Raw genomic sequence first — 13,412 nt, forward strand, 5'->3', positions numbered from 1 at the left:
TAGATGAAGGCTCTTTGAAAGTGGCTGCCATGCACACTGCGTTCTGCAATAGAAATGTATGATTTCAGCAAGGCCTGATGAGCTGTTGCTCATTTGGAGAGATAGCAGCTTGCCCTTTTCTTCAATTTGATTTCTTCCTTTATCTTTACCATATAACAAAGGCAGATAGACAAAGGAACATTGTGAAATGAACTGACGAATCCAGTTTGTTTTTGAACATACCCTCACTGACGAGTGTATGCAAATGAAGTGCATTAATATGCTTTTCCTGCTCCCAAGTCATTCCAGTTCTGTTTTTCTGATTAAAAAAGGGCATTTTGTATGGTTAAAAATGTGACACGTACTTGCGGAGACATAAAAAACTGTTTCTCTTACACTCGTACACACACACACACACACACACACACACACACACACACACACACACACACACACAAAACACATACACAATGCAATCTTTTAAAAGGCCATCCAAAAAAAAAATGCTCCGTGGGAATACTCAGTGAGAGGCATCACTATGGTGCAATTATCTACAACACGCATATTTTCCACTGTATAATCAGTAAAAGCGTTTTGCCAAGAGTCTTATCTCTAAAGAAACATAGGAATTAAAACCTACATCATATTAGTGCTCTTAAATTCTACAATACTGGCATAGTTAATCCATATACAATAACAGCCACCAAACTGAATTTGCAGAATAAGGGTCTCTCTACTTTTATTATTATACTTTAACCCACTTAATCTTGCAGTCTCATTGATAACAAGAAACATATAATATCAGCTCTGCAGATTTGATCTCTAAACTCTGTAACACTTCTAGTGGTTTCCTTCATTATATATCTATGCACTATGACCCAGATAAAAATAGAAGACGCATATAACAGAGCTCTAATCTAATCTTTCAAATAAATCAAGCATATCTACATCTATAACTCTTACAGATGTTAGCCTAGCCTCACCTATTTGCAAGAGTGCCATTGGTTGGTGGTCCACAGCAGACACACTTCCTAGCTCTTCTTGTGGACCCTTAATTTCCCTGTTAAGGTCTGGGACAGTCGCTCAGCAGCTGTGAGACTGAGACAAGGTCTGTGTGAGTGTGTGTGTGGGTGTATGTGTGTGTGTGTGTGTCTTTTTTTCTAGTACCTGCCGCACATAGTCTAAGAGCAGCCGCACGCTCTAATTAATGCTAACTTTCTCACCAAGCTTTTTAAAAGCCACCGAGACTTCCTCTGTTGGTGTGTTCTCACACGGGAGCCAGTGGCATGCATGTCTGTGGTTAATACACAGCCTTTCAAGCAACACGGCAAAACAACCGGATTCGTGTCTTATCTTATGCTTAACTTTCTGTCTTGCACTGCAAATTGCTCTGCACCACACACCTTAATTAGAAAGTAAAAACCGACACTGTGTATCCTTGTAGGCACTTGTGTGTGTGTGTGTGTGTGTGTGTGTGTGTGTATTATCTCATCCAGTGACTGCTAGCATCTGCGCTTAATGTGCTTAAACTATGTTATTACCTTTGTGGATTATGCATCACAGATGTCATTTGTTTACATTAGACTTTCAGGTACAATGTTAGTTCAAATGGTGCTCTTCCTAAACTTTTACCTTTGCCTTTACTAGGGTGCTTATGCTAATGATCTGAGATCTGAGTGTGGCTTTACACAAAATGAGCAGGATGCATTTACAGAACTGCGGGAATATTTGTTACGTCAGCTTTAATCTCTAAGACTCAAACTCAACTGGTGTGCTTTTTTTTTTTTTCACACTGATTCTGATTATTAGCAACTGATAACTAGAGAAACGGATCTTCAAACAGGAGAACGTTGAGGAAAACAGTAATAGTAATACCCAACTGCGCACATATGAGGATCTTTCTGATGGCAAAACCAGATGTCACTGCAGGTCAATTCTGGAAAGCAGCCAAATAGAAGAAAACACCTGAGAAATTGGGTTTACCATTGGATTACTTTGACATCTCTACTTTCAGAAAACGTAAATGTATTTGAACAAAGATCTGCAGAGATCATGTTGGGTAAGGAGCCAGATGTCTAAAACATTAGTAGCTAAGTGTGATATCCTCACACAGTGAATGTCAAATTTTGATCAAGCTTTTGATTACTTACAGTACATGGCGTAGAGCAACAAGACACAAAACTAATCATTTCATTTGCAGTCAGATCGTGGTTATCATCTCGTGTTGCTGCGTCATCTTATTATCATCAAAACAGAACAGAACACCTACACACTCTGTACACATGACAGCAGGCAAAGTTTACAATGTTTAAATGACCTCAATAAAATGACATTAGTAACAAATTTTGCCAAAAGATCAGAACTGCCTGAGTTCATAATCGATGTTAGTGTGAACAGAGATCAGTCAAGTGAAGAGACGACAACGAGGCCCATGTTTAAATGCCAGGAGTGGCTTTTACCTCGTGTGATGAGAGAGAGACTGATGTGGAAGTTACTGATAATTAAAGTGAGGTTAAAGTGTCATTTAACATTTTAAATCTGCATTTGAAACGCATGTTGTTTTTCTGTAAGTAGATAAAATGTAGAGGTAGGTTAGGGTTTATCTTTCAGTAAATAGTTGAGTTATGTATATGTCTAAGAGAACATGTCTGACAAAGAAAAAAAAAAAACCAGCTAAATAAAAAGGTAACATCATGATCCGATGACTTTATGCGCTCGTGTCCTTGAGCTTATCCCCTGCTGGATCTCACAAATCAGGGTGAAGTGTGTAAGTACAGCTCTATAAAACACACAGCACTACAACCGAGCCTTGAACTGGCTCTGTAAAAGCCGACTTTAAAAGTATGTCCCACCTCATAGAGGACATAAAACACATCTTTTCTAAATGCACAGCATCTAAAACATGTTCATGATTTTAATTATATGTATGCTCCAGTTTTTTTGTTGTTGTTGATATTTTTTTTTTTTACCTATATTCATGTAAAGAATAGAAATAAGAATCGGCTAATGGTTTGAGTAATGCAGATAATTATTAGTTACTTTGTAATCTTGGGCCTATATTGATCAAAATTCTTCGATTAATTACTATGAGGTACCATGTTAATTAATTATAATGGAGGTCATCATCATTAATAAATCAATCATTATTTACTCAGCTTAAAAGTCAGCCCAAGTTCCACACGGTCATTAATGACTTTCAGATAAAAAATGAGGTGAAGAAATTCAAAAGCGATCGCCATATGGTGCATATCTAATGTGAGGATATGATGTGCACGCTATGTATTTACGGACGTATGGGCAGAAACGCACGATAGATAAATCATGAGCAGATTGTGGCTCGAATCCCACTTTGTGCATATTAGTGTCTCAGGCCTGACTCTCTCTCTCTCTCTCTCTCTCTCTCTCTCTCTGTTTAGTCTATTGCAGGTGGTCTTCAGAATGCATCTAATTAATCCAATAAAACGTGCCTTGTTTTTCTTCCTCTCGATGCTCTTTGACTGAACTGGATTATTAGTGGCTGTAATGAGGCATTAAGGCAAGGTTCCCAGCACAAGAACTAAACTGAATCAAACGCAAAGACACACAGTCTGAAAGAACAAAGCCATTTTCATTGTGGCTCGTCACAAAATGGAGGTGGTGTTTGTGGTTAAAACAGAAAACAGTTTGTATTGCCTAATTATAGAAGTATGACTACAGACTCTACAACAAGCACTATGTAACAGTTATGAATATATTTGGCTTGGGTAAACTTAGTCTTTTCGCTTCCCCCCTCCTTATTTCTTATAACTCTCTCTCTCTCTCTCTCTCTCTTTCTCTCTCGTACACAATATATCATTGAGGAGGTCTTAAGAGAACTTTTCAACAGGTAGTTCAGCTTTCAGCTCATCTCTACAGATCAGTATGAGGCTACGAAAAAAGAGAGAGGAGGAAGAAAGAGAGAAAAATGCTGCTCTTTTCATCCCTATGTCAGACAGGCTTGTTGGGATGCCAGGGGAGGCGAGATCAATGGGAGACCAGAGAATTCCCACAGTTCATTGTGCTGCTTCGCCGCATCATCATCGTCATCATCATCTTACGCCGGTCAAAAGCTCAAAGCATCCCTTTATGCTATCTATTCACAGTGTTATCCTGAAGTACAGCAGATGTACTGTGTGTGTATGTGTGTGTGTGTATGTGTGTGTGTTTGTGTGTGTGTGTGTGTGTGTGTGTGTGTTGTGCAATGGTATTCACAGCAGTGTGTGGGGACTCCTGCCTGTAGATTTTACGCTGTGTGTAGGGAGGAAGATTAATAACTTTGAGCATTTGTTAAGCAGACAGCAGGCTAGAGAGGAGTGTTGGTGGGGGTCTTGAAATGAAGATGTGTGGGGTGCTTCCAAAAGGTGTTCATCTCACATACAAACATGTAATGAATACACGTGTTTACTGTTTTCTCTGATTAATAGAAGAGTCATACTTTCACACTGAGCTTGATTGCGAGTTTTTCTTGTCCAAAAAAAACGGGGGGGAAAAAAGCAACTAAATCTGCTGAACACTAGTTATGCATACTTTTATAAAAGAGAACCAGAAAGAGAAAACCTACATAGGCTTGGACAGTGCACGCATTATACTTTTTAGCATATTATTATGCTGTTTTTATCCTGTTTGTGTGTCAGAATTACATCAAATCTGATTTAAGGAACAGGAAAAGGGTCATCCATCCTCAAGGCCAGGTTCAGTTATCCTAGCAATCCCAAATATGGCAAATCAAACATGGGTTCAAAAATTCATAACTATACACACAGATCAAATTGAATAAGAAGTTATAAAAGGTTAGGGTTAGATAAGGTTAGGGTTAGGAGTTGGGTTAGTAGTTCGCCAATCTTTTTGACTTCAAGGCTGGATAATACTTGCCTTGAGTTACACGTACACAAGATGGCTGCCTGTGGTCATTTGAAGCATCACTTGTTCAGGTCCTCAGAAATTAACGTAATGCGTCGTGCAATACCAACGTAAACAGTGAGGGCAGTGTAGCACCACGTGACACTGTTTCCATCTTTAAAAAACCGCTCACACAGTTTTCAACCTTACCGAAACATCTGTTTCGCATATTCGGTCTTCTGAATGTTCTAGATTAGTAAATACTTTTGAATGTAAAGTCATCGTTTTCAATTTGAGACATAGTTCATGACATCAACCACAACGACGGTGGAAAGATTGAACAGCGTTCGTCAGCGTGTTTAACGCTGAAGTGCGTTTTACAGTTTGACTTGGAAAACAAATAAACAGGCATGCTTTGGCTCTGACATGCCATCTAGTGGACGTTGCTTTTAATCCTCCGGATGTACATAAAGTACGGCGGCAAATACGTGAACAATGGTGCTGGCATTGCTGCTGCTTCTGCATGTGCACGCAGAGTCATGCATCCAGTATAAATCACTTTTGTTTGTATGAATTCAAACAAAATAATCAAACGAAACGTGTACAACTTTCTGATTAGCAAACACCTCAAAAATCAGGGCTTTATTAGCAAAATAATCCTAATGAAACATGTGTATTTAAATGAGTATTTGCAATTTCAGTGGTAGCAATGTGGATTTCCTCCAATTTCTTTTTTTTTTTTTTTTTTATAAAACAATGCGAATCTATGACGTGTGAGACCATATTAAACCAAATTCTGAGATGATTTGGATGAGCGTGATTCTTGAAGTATACACTGTTACCTCTGTGATATCTGTTCCATTACAATCTAAGGATTTCATTCCTTTTTTTTTTGTTTTTCAAGCCCATTTGTAGCATGTGCGTTCCCTTGCAGGTAGTGGTAAACATAGCTTACCTTTCCCGAAACCTTCAAATGTCAGTATAACCCCTGAATAAGTGAATATCAGAAATAATTGCTGCTTTCTTTTCGCCCATGCTGGTTCTGTTCGTATGAGTTTTGCATAATGACTTCAACAAGGGGTGTTGTTTTGACAGGTGGTGAAATCAAGTCGGGAGGAGACGGAGACAAGGTTCAATTTAGTTTGTGAATCTTTTAATTGTTGCATGGCTAATTAAAATAAAAGCATGTGGGAGAGAGAGAGAGAGAGAGACAGAACAAATCTCCTTAACACGCTACACTATTTACCACTGCTTGTGTGCATACATGGGCTCTAAATTGTGTCTTCAGGCAGTTCGATGTATGCACAACAGAAACAGAGAAAAGAAAGAGAAAGGGAGAGAAAAAAAAAAAAAGATCTGCTGCTACTTCCATGTACTCACTAGCTCTTCATAACTGGAGTCACAAAACAAAACAAATGTATGGCTAATTAGAGGTACTCATTATGGAAGGCAAGTCGAGTAATTATTTTACATCACGCCGCCATTAATTGAATGATTCTTCAGTGTCTTTTGAAAATCTCTTCTTTTTTTTGTCTCGTTCTTTCTCCCCATTACATGAAAGAAGATAAGAAAAGACAAGACCGTAAACAGGTAGAGGAGCCATATGCTCTTGACTGAAAAAGCACTTCTGTCATGACAAAATGGGCTTTTTAAATATTGAACCGCTGCATGTCTTTTTAATACGGGCGATGTTAAATCTGCTTTGTGCCGTCACTTTGATAAACTCCCCCTAGAGAATCCGAAAGTTTCATTTCGAAGAGAAGCTCTCTGTCATGCCCGTTATGCAACTGTTCTGGGTATGTCCATAAAGCATGTTTTTTAAAAAGGCACATCCTGTTTAAGAAAAGCCAGTAATCTTATCAAAACCATCAGGAAGTCAGACTTCAGTGGAAATGCTAGCAATTCTTTGCATGTGTTACAATATTTTTGTACTGCTATTGTTTGCAGCTGCGAGTTGTCCTAAGGCCAAATGATAATGCAATGTTTTTCTCCTCTACATACAGTCCAACATTAGTCACCATGTTCATATCCGTCAGTCACCACTGAACAGTTAAAGAGAGGAGTGGAGGATGTAAAGAAAGTGCTCTCCGTTTTAAGAGCAAATTGTGTTTTAGTGTAAGCTAACCAAGAGCCTCTAGAGAAACCAAGAGGGTGGAGGACCTAAGGGAGAGCAGGGTTTGAAAGGTCCGTGTTTACTTATCGCTCTTTGTCGGAAATGGTGTGGCTGCTTATTCCAGAACAAGTTCAAAGAAAGAAAGAGAGAGAATAAAGAGACAATACTATACTGTACAAGCTGCACTACATTATGCACTGAGACAGAGGTAAGGGTTTGATGTCTAAAATAGAACTGGTCAACAGTGGTTATGTGAAATCTACTCCAGAAGTTTTATTTGTGAGCAGGTGCTTCACAGAGATCTATAAACATTCAAAAACGGAGACGATTCTGGCGCAGACTTGACAGATAAAGCAGGAGTCGGTTTGACCTAGAAATACCATCCTGCCGCACAATGCCAATTGCACTGGACTTTTGGTTCTGTGCACTCAATGAGAGAGAGAGAGAGAGAGAGAGAGAGAGAGAGAGAGAGAGAGAGAGAGAGAGAGAGAGAGAGAGACAGAGAGAGAGATCAGGAGAAACAGCCAGGTTTGACCACAAAGTTGGAATCCAGACATCTCTCCTCACTTCATCCTCTCTCTCTCTCTCTCTCTCTCACACACACACACACACACACACATTTTTTATCACTGCTTGCTGCCCTGTTTGACCTTGAACATGATCACTTACTCATCCTCTTTCAAAGGCCACTGTCACAGCTGCTGTACAAAGAAGAAACACAAGATAGAAGGCGTGGAGTGAGAAAAAAAGAAAGAAAGAAAGACAGACAGAAAGGCATAAGTGTGTCAGTACAACTTCATTCAGAAAAGAACCTGTCTCACTTCTGTAAACGTTTGATAAGTTTGAAAACAAACAGGTCGTCTTTTCCTCTGTTCTGCTTGTGTTGTGACTGACATGTTACCTTGTTGCATGTGTCGCCTTGGCTGCACACGCCTGCTAGCATGTTTAGCAGCGTTAACCCAGTGCATGAGCGATACTGGATAGGTTGTGACCTCTGTGTACACTCCCACTGTCTGAAGCTCCACAGATGGGAGGATTTTATAGGCTGTTTATACAGCTCACGCTGAGATAAATTACAGTACTGTGACCATAAATCCACTACTGGTGTGGACTGAGAAGTATTAAAAACGAAGAAACAACTGGTGAATGTTTACTGTTAAATTGAATCGTGATTAGGAAATGTCATGGCACGGAGTTGAAGAATTTGTAGTATGGCAAATTGTAAAGTCATTTTCACAACACTGGAGAAGTCCATGGCTGATGATACAGGTGCAGAAGAGCTGAGGTGTTCGGTACGACTGGGTTAAACTGCTATTGCTGCTAAACTGCTGTCTGAGACACTTCAGGAAGCTCCGAAAGGGGACTTCATCAGCTCCGGGTTCTGACAAAAGCAGGAAAACCTCTCTGTCTCTCTCTCTTTCTCTCTCTCACACACATACAGACGATTTACCAGTCCAAGCGGCTGACACTGCCACCCTGTCTACATCATCCACGTACGTAGTGAGGCTTAATCTGTCTCACCCTCCGCCATTTCAGAAGACCCTGATTCTTGTTTGTGCACCCCTCCTCCTTTCTCTCTCTCTCTCTCTCCTTCTCTTCCCTCCCTCTCTTCCCCACCTCCCTCTCCATATTTTCTCTCCTGCATCTGATTAAGTTAACAATGTGGCGTTATTTGCATGCTGATTTGGCGAGGTCCCTCTCCTCGCCGCTTGCTCTCACAAACACACAGGCTGGATGGCGGTAATGTGATAGCACAGCAGCCAGCCGATGCAATCTCTCCCCCCTTCAAACCCAGGTGCGCGCTATCCACTTCCCCCTTAATTCCCTCCCCGCTCATATTTTACTCCTCTTTTATTTTTTCCCTTCATCCTTCTGAGTCGTATAAGGGTTATATTATAATCAAATCTGGTTGCAAAAAGAAGGGGCGGGGGTGTGTGTGTGTGTGGGGGGGGATACGCTGTCTTTTTTTATTAATTATAGACCGCGGCTGATGTGGATGTATTCCGAAAGCATCTTCAAAATAGGTCGACATACAGTTTTCTATTCTTATCACATTTAAATGTCAACATGGTGCAAAGCTCTACAAATTAGTTCAGGCAGACTTCAACCCCCATTTAACATTTAGAGCTCCGTTCTGTAAGCCCCCAATGTGTGATTCAAATCAGTTTACACACGCGCATAAAAAGAGAGCCATGCGTCTTTCAAACTTCTCATTTCAATACTGGTATTATTGCCAACCTTTGCCAAGTAATATGCTGGCAGGGAGAGGGGGAAAAAAAGGAGATATGATATAAAGCAACAGAAACAATGCATTAGCTTTCATGAATTATAGATCCACCATTCTGCATGAGATCTAGGATTTTTCTGCATCTCCGCATACAACCCAGGAAGAGATAAATAAATCAGAATGCCACAGTCATTCTTTTTACAAATATCAGGATAATAATGTCCACATAAAACTCACAGAGTGTCTCATTTGAAAGGAAATCTATGCAAAATCCTTCCGGAAAGGCGCGTGTCAATAAAACCAACCTCAAAATTTTCCAAAATGGTGTCAGTGAAGAACTTTTGCGAATATCATAAAGCTGGCATTGACTTTTGAACTAGACATAAACTAAAAAGAATGAATGCAAAGGTTTCAAACTTTTAAACCAATACAGGTCAATAATTTTCCAAGATTTAATAGCGTCATTTCTGTCACTGTAATTTTATAATAGTATTCAAATATTCTCCTGTTCCTCTCCTAAAGTCTATTTAGCCATTAGAGTTCATCCTTATGGGTCATTTCTTGGCCTGGCCACCCATATTGAGCTCCTCAGTTCCTGTAGTGACTCAGCATTACAGTGCAAAGCAGCTCCGGGCCTGAGGGAACACTTTTACACCTTGAGTCGTTTGGTGGCACAGGCTAAACGCGACCCTGCGAGTCCGATCCGCACCGCCCTGGAGGTGCGTGGCTTTAGTGAGGGAGGACAGGATGTGCTTCTCATGCTTCATTACTCCATACTCCCTATCTGAGTTCCCCAGTCATCGGCATTAGGATGGAAATAGCCCGGTTGAAACTCCCTCAACCTCGTAAATCCAGCTCTCAACCAGAGACCACTGATTCAGAGAGACAGAGAGACTCCAATGCTAGGCTTTCAGAATATCAGGACCACTTGGACTTGTCTGTGAACCTGTCTCTGAACAGTTTGCCTACTCTAGCCTAAATACCGACAGAAGGTAGGTCTAAAAGTCCTACAGACAGCTATATTGACCTTGTAGTTATATTTCTAAAACTACTGGTACTGTACTGCTACCATTACATGCCTATATTACCAGGGGTCCTAGTCACAAAATAGGGGTCCATATGTAAAGCACCAACCCCTCTGTGACTCACATCAGTTCTGGGCTCTTTAAAAGTGCTAATGGAGCCATTCTCTCTGTGTGTGCTCTGGGTGTGCCTAATACGGCTATGGCCAAATGTCAGAGGAGTTATATATCCCTTTATGCCCAGATGGGGCCAGAGGGGTTTAATTGACTATAGTGTAAAGTGAGTTGGAGTCGAGCATAAGAGCAAGATGAAGATGAATACCATCCATTATGAGACAAACAGAGCCCGATGGCGCTCTTCAAATTGGCAGGAAACGAAGATTCCCCAAAGTTAAAGCACATTTTGTCCGCAGAGTAATTATCTAAGTGAACTTTCCATGGCATTGTTTCAAAATTACAAAGGGCGGAGAGATCTTAATGTGTATGAACAATGAAAGGCTGGTAATGGAAGTGTGATCTGTAAGTGTGTCAAGTGTGTGTTTATTGTGATACTTATGTGGATGCGGAATTGTGTACCAAAGTTTGCATCCGCCTAGGGGTCTGAGTGAAATAATAAAAGAAAGTATACCTCAGAGTTCAAATAGATATGTCAGGAATAATGGGAAAAGACTGGACGAGCAGTCCAGCCAAGTTAGAATAGAGCTGTAAGGACTGGGGGTGTGTATTACAAGTGTGAAGATCCCAAAGCTGCTCAGAGGATATGACAGAGATAGAAAGAAACTCACTATGATGAGTTTCTTAGTTGTGATAATAAAGGAACATATATGAAACCTAACAGATGTATTCTTTTTAGTATAAATGACACTTATTTGTCTTCAATTTATCTTAAAGGTAGGTAAACCTTTGCTCTTACTAAAAAGCTGTACATTGTATATTGTGTATTGTTCATACCTGAATACTCATGGCCAGAGTTTGGATATTAAAGATTTGGTAATGAGCAATACCCAATCCATTCATCTTTTTATTACAGTACTCACAACACAATACTAAAATGATTGTATTCCCTCAAAGCTGCTCGCTGAGCTCTTCTCCTCCCTGACTGTCCGGTTTCTCCGCACTCAGCTCCACGATTGCTTGGTGATTTCAAATATTCATCAAATGGACGAGGAGAAGAGAGAGCCCTCTCCATCCTGCTGCAGTCCTTTACCAATTATTTTGAGTAACTGCTGACAGGTACTAGTCCTTTTGCACAGACGTTCCATCTTTCCCCCCGCTGAGAAAGAAGCCGCTACGCTCCAGGGAAGAGGAGGAGAAAAGGAACGAGGGGCTGCCTGCCCCAAACTCCATGCACTTTGATTTTTGCAAATAGTTACTTGGCAAACCAGACATCTATGGAATCAACATAAGTATAATCACAAGACACGCTGTCAAACTGACAAATAGGTCTGAAAGAAAGCAAATACACAATAATGACTCATTAAGACAGGGATTTGGATCAACAAAGGGCCTATTGAGGACTGTCAGCAAACAACTGTGCTAATAAAGCGAGAAACAACAAAGCAACACACACACCTGAAGTATTACAAACCGCTTTTACAGCACACATCAAAACAGCGTTACTGTGTGTCACTGTAGAAGAAGCATAGATGGAAGACTGTCATGTACTTGTGTGTGTTAACAATGTTTCATCTTTTGAGGAGATACAAAAAACATTATAGATATATTTATATATATATATATATGCTTTATTTTTGTCCATCTGTGGTTACAAAATGTGGGCTGGTATTCAGAATCTTTTCTGTGTATCATCCTATTGATTAAGTTGGAACATTTTGTGCCCTAGGAAACACTGTCACTTCTTTGAGTTTAATCTAAGGCACCTGGTTACTATATTGTTCCTCCAGGGCACATGTAAAAAGAGTGACTATAGATGGACCGTAAACTTTCGCTCATCTGGAGTCAGTGTCTATACCAGGAACAAAGGGCATGAGGCGGGAATAAACCATCGCTGGGATGCCAATGGGATGTGGAAGGAAACTGAAGAACCCAGAGGAAATCCATAGGGACACAAAGAGAAAATGAGAAACTCTAGACACTAACCCAGGCTCAGGATCAACCAAAGACACCGACGCTGCGAGGTGGCATCACTACCTGCTGTGCCAATGTGCCATCCTAAATGTTAATATATTCCCAAAGAACACATATAGAACAAAAATGAAAGGTTCATCTAATTTTTTCTGCAACAACACTCAATGTTGTGGTGAGATATTTCATGTGCAAGTATCTATGTAAAAGTTTAATTTTATTAACTTTAAAAGTTTTATACAGTTATTTTATATCATATAATGGACTCGGGGGGCACGGTTGCTTGGTGGTTAACATGTTAGCTTGGGGTTGGGGGTTCGATTCCCACCTCCACCCTGTGTGCGCAGAGTTTGCATGTTCTTCCCGTGTTTTGGGGGTTTTGTCCGGGTACTCCCATTTCCTCCATCAGTCCAAAGACATGCACTGTAGGCTGACTGGCATCTCTAAATTGTTCAAAGTGTATGAATGGTGTGTGTCAATGTCTGTGTGAATATGCACTCCAATGGGTTGGCACCTCGTACAGGGTGTCCCCCACCTTACGCCCTGAGTTTCCTGGGATAGGCTCCAGGCTCCCTGAGACCCTGTGTAGAATAAGCAGTATGGAAAATGGATGGTTGGCAGGATGGATATAATGGACTATGGATATGGTATAAGTTTTATTGACATTTTCAATTCAAAACACACTGCTTTCTTTGGAAAGCCAAAGGACCACGGCGAAAACAATTTCAACTGATTTTGACTTATGTTTGGATTTGGTGAATTGTTATCTTGTTGCAGGATACACACTCATTTCATCTGTGAATTCTATTGCTCATAAATTGTAAAGTAGAGATTTTCTCATCTTTCAATGATGGGGGTGTTAACTTTTGCAAACCCCCCCCAATGTGTAGATTGTATCAGCTGTTGATGTGACACTCTGTATTACTACAGTGCACTGAGAAATAATGTAAGATGTGGGGAAAAAAACCCCAGATGTGTCAAACTGAAAGTACTGTATATCCTGTTTCCCAGGTGGTCGTGTACAGCTGGCTGCAAGACGGTGTCTAATTGAGTGAAGTTTACTGTGGGAATGGGGTGCAGGGACGGGGAGCAGGGACAGAGAGTGGGGTCGGCTGGTTGGGTGTTTTGT

At 40.5% G+C, this 13,412-nt stretch overlaps 1 protein-coding gene across 5 annotated transcripts in view; it reads right to left on the reverse strand.

The window, feature by feature from the left end:
- Positions 1-13,412, reverse strand: part of znf536 (zinc finger protein 536) — a 180,527-nt gene that overhangs the window by 98,638 nt on the left and 68,477 nt on the right. Inside the window, exon 1 of one of the 5 annotated variants that reach the window (XM_053617296.1) lies at positions 963-1,565. The exons of the other annotated variants lie outside the window; for them this stretch is intronic. The gene's annotated coding sequence lies outside the window, so the exon portion shown is untranslated. Of the gene's footprint in view, positions 1-962; positions 1,566-13,412 lie in introns of those variants that run through there. 5 annotated transcript variants of the gene reach the window in all.

The sequence above is a fragment of the Ictalurus furcatus genome, chromosome 27, assembly GCF_023375685.1.
Source record: "Ictalurus furcatus strain D&B chromosome 27, Billie_1.0, whole genome shotgun sequence".
Taxonomy (NCBI): domain Eukaryota; kingdom Metazoa; phylum Chordata; class Actinopteri; order Siluriformes; family Ictaluridae; genus Ictalurus; species Ictalurus furcatus.